The sequence below is a fragment of the Haliaeetus leucocephalus genome, unplaced genomic scaffold (assembly GCF_000737465.1).
Source record: "Haliaeetus leucocephalus isolate CR32 unplaced genomic scaffold, Haliaeetus_leucocephalus-4.0 Scaffold849, whole genome shotgun sequence".
NCBI classification, from domain to species: Eukaryota; Metazoa; Chordata; class Aves; order Accipitriformes; family Accipitridae; genus Haliaeetus; species Haliaeetus leucocephalus.
This window is the reverse complement of record NW_010973285.1, coordinates 4,147,889-4,152,125: the sequence shown is the minus strand read 5'-3', so window position 1 is coordinate 4,152,125 and position 4,237 is coordinate 4,147,889.

The window sequence follows — 4,237 nt, the reverse complement described above, 5'->3', positions numbered from 1 at the left end:
TGACGTCCTATTCTTACATAATCAGCAGAAACTTTAACTGGTGAGTAGCTGGCGAAAAATACCACCGTGAAAGCCTAAAGTGAAGACTGCTATCTTCACTTTGCAGAAAATGATTTTTTACTCTAAATGAGCCTTGTAGATTCCAAAATATGCTTTGTAAAATCATTGCTAATTGTCAGATGATTGAGTCACTCCAACTGAAGCCAGTAAAAAATTGTGCCACTGCAGCTGTCAAGAGTTATGTTTTTTAAGGCTCTAGACTATTTTTAATGGCATGTAAAAGAATATAAACCATGTAATTATTCAAATGAGAAATGCACAATCTGAAATGTGCAGTGTTTTGAAAATAAGTGAGCATCCTGACACCTGTAATATTGCTGCAATTTGGCTGGCACTATGATTATGCCAACTATTAGTGCAGCTGTCACCCAAAATGCTGAATACAAGCAGGGGGTAAATGATTCATTTAGGTGAGCAAACATACCAGGGCTCCTAAATGAATGACAATAGAAAGATTTTCCTTGGCTAATTGCTGTGGTGCCACACACACAGTTTGGCAGGAGGATGGTGCTGTGAAAGAGGAACGCATTTCTCAGTTTGGGGTCATGTTGTTCCTCGGATGTCTGACAAACATTTTAATTTCTCCTCCAGCTTGCAGAGTTAGGCCATGTGTATATGTGTGTAGACTTCCATACCAACACCCACACCATTATCTGCTCATTAACACTGGCCTATGAGCATCTGGGACCAGATCATCAGCGGCTGGAGGTTAGCATGCACTCACTGAAGACACAGTGACATCCCAGCCGAGACTCCTGCCCTTATATTCCAGAATTTGTAGGCTGCTCTTTCAAGATTTCAAAAACAGGCATACTGTGTCCATGTCTGCATAACAAAAACTTTTTCCTTTCAAAGCAAAACAAATAAAAACTAAGGTGAACAAAATGACATGACTCATTAGTTAAAATCCCCCAAGAAAACACATTCTTTACCTAAATCAGTTGTGGCAGCTATTAATAATCCTGCCAGCTGTTACAGGAGGCCTCTTCAAGTGTACTGAGATCTCAACTTAAAGGTCTCCTGACAATGCATCCGCTGCAGCATTTAAAAAATGAGCCTTACACTCAGTTAAGCCTTCTTAATCTTTATTTGTAATGACTAAAGTGATTTATCTAGGCTTCAACAGTTCATTAGTTTTAATGGTAAGTACTGGGAATTGGAATATTACCATAGCCAGGTGTCAGCAGTGTCTAGGGGAAAGGAAATACTTTCCTGAATGCAGGTCACAGGACAGTGAGGATACAGGTGAGGCTCACGTCACATTTTGTAGACAGTTGTTTAAACATTTTTGCAGTGTTCCACCATCCCTTGAATAACTCCAAATACAGAGCCTTGGAAGAACTAGCTAACCTTGGTTTTTGCAGAAGGTCTGAGGAAGAACAAGCAGTAGCTACCCAAAGTGAGAATGACTACAAACTTAAAACCACATTCAGTTCTCATCCAACTCTGGCTGTGGCAAAATTCAATGTAAATGGGCATTTGAGGAAGCAAGGTGCAGATTTCAACCATCAGCCCAGTGGCAGGGTCTCTGCAGGGAGCCACATGTACAGACACGTGGGAAAACAGATAAAGCTGAAACTTGTGGTCATCCTTCACATGTATTTCTCCATCAAGTCAAAACATACACAGAATAACTCAATCCGTAATAAACCCCAAATATTGCAAATTCACCAGAAGAGCTATCCTTCTTTAGATACCTCCAAAATTTGACACTGAAGACACGTAGTGGGTAAAACTATTTTAAAGAACTTGTGATTTTCCTCCTGGAGCAATTTCCAAGTCGAGTCTTTGTTGTATAAAGATACATGTCTAAAATGAAGCATTTATATGGTAAAGTGGAACTACTGTCGCAAAACCCCCATACTTTTCAAGAACATCCCAACTACACTCTCCTTCTTGTAGGGTGCTTTAAACAAGCTCTAAAAAGGTGGATGCGGGCCTTGTCTACCCAATTATCTTGTGCTCAACCAGAACAAACACAAGAAGCCCATCTCTAGTACTTCCTGGTTATTATTTCCACATCACACTGACCTCCTTGGTAGAAAGCTTAATAACTGCTCATGGTCAAATAACACACCCAGGCAGAAGCTCTGCTTTCCCACAGCAATCACAACCCCAAAACCCCAACTTCTTGGTTGACACAGATCAGAAAATCTCTCAGAAAAATCTCCAAACAGAAAACATACCTTAGAAACACCTCAGTGGTGCTTTCCCTGCCACTGCCTTTGTGGCGGATCAGTGCACCTACATCACACTGAACAATTGTCTACAAATAGACAGATGGTCCTATCCAGACCTGCCTCTGAGAAAAAGTTCAGGAACACCAGGACTTTGCACAATGTCACACAAGGGAGAATCACTCTTTATAAAGCATGTGACGATGTTTCAAAAAGCCGAAATGGTCCAGCGCTGTGCTGCTTACTTGTGCATTGTGCATTGTATCACTTGTTTTTTTTTTAACCTATTGTTTCTCTGTTATGCTGCGTAGAGAAATGCTGGACTTGCTGGGCTGGAAGAGGCTGTTGGCCTATGGCACCTGCCACCATGGCAACACCAACTGCTTCAGGCAAGGTTTGATGGAGTTTTGTTCCAGCCTTTCCACTCTGTAGGCTGGCATTTACACTAAAGAATAGTCACTTCTGTACTTTCCAAAACTCCTGTTTAATATTTACCATTCGGACTCATCATGTGCTTGCTGTTCTTCTTGCAGTTTAACCTCTTCTGGGTCATGAATCCTGACCTCAAAGATTGTTTCTTGCCGTTAAGTCTTAAACTGCCCACTCTCCTTGGGCTTTTTGTTGGTTTTCTTGCTATCGTTAGTTCAAAACTTCTTTGTGCCTGCCTAGGTACGTCTATGGCCTTGGTCCCTGCAGTATCCAACTGCCAATCAATTCTTCACCGCACCTTCTGTGATAATCACAGAACTACAGAGGGGTTGAGGTTGGAAGGGACCTCTGGGGGTCAATCCCCTGCTCAGGCAGGGCCACCTAGAGCAGGTTGCCCAGGACTGTGTCTAGACAGTTTTTGTGTATCTCTAAAGACAGAACGAAAACAAGTATTATTATTCCCATTGTGCAGATAAAGAATCAAACAGAAAGATTAGGGGTTTGCCAAGGAAGTTAAGGAACTGCAACTATAATTCTGATTCACACTAAGCCTTACTTAAAAATTTAGAGACTGTTCCTGCCCGGTGGTGGTACAGGCTGAATAAAGAAGATAAAAGGCTGAAAAAACAAATCCAGTGAGCAGTGTGATGGTGGTAACTCAAGTATCGCAGTTTTATTTAATCAGCACTTTGATTTTATTTTTTTTCCCATGGGTAAAAAGTAGCTAACTGAAAAAAACTGGTGAACTAAAGAAAAAAATTAGCCAGGGGAAACAAAAAGGAGGAAGAATGTGAAGGACTGATGATGGAGCAGATGTTAGTGCAAAACTCAAGGCGCTACAAAATCTAGCCTGACCACCTGTGCAGAGTTTTTAGTCTCACCAAGCCCAACAGCTGAGGTTTGGCCAAAGCATACTGTCTGCAGTAGCAACCTGGCTTGACCTAAGACTGCCAAGATAAGGCCAGTCCACCGTTGTCCTTGGTTAGAAAAGGGAGGGAAGAGGAAGAGAGAGCAGGGGCTGTAAGGCATTTACACCAGAAGGGCAGGGAACGGCAGACGAAGAGTCAGCTCTTGGGGGGATGAGGCACTCCGGCCCACAAACCGGCTGAGGCTACTGCTACGCCAGCTCCCTTGGTGGGTTGCGCCGGCTCCTCCCGGCATTTCTTTCTCAGGGTCACTCCTGAGACTCCACTCACTCATTCTTGGGATCATTTCTGATCCTAAATGTTCAAAAAAGTCGTGCAGATGTATTTTTAAGCGACTATCTGCGGATCTCGTTTCCTTTTGTGGCTGTTTGGCCTCTGGTCATGTTGTCCTCCCGTGACGGATCCCCGGGGTCCTCCTCCTGCTCCTGCCGCGCTGCAGGGTACCACGCATCAGCGGCCACCTCCTCCGGGGAACGTCCCACTTCTCTGCCTTTCTCGGAACTCCTGAGCCCGCGGCAAAGCCGCGCAGCCGCCGCCGCGGCGGCAGGCAGGCGGGGAAGCGGAGGAGGAGGAGGAAGAGGAGGAGGAGAAAGAGTTTCGACCTCAAACGCGAGGCGCGCTCCCCGCTCGGCGGCGGCGGCGGCG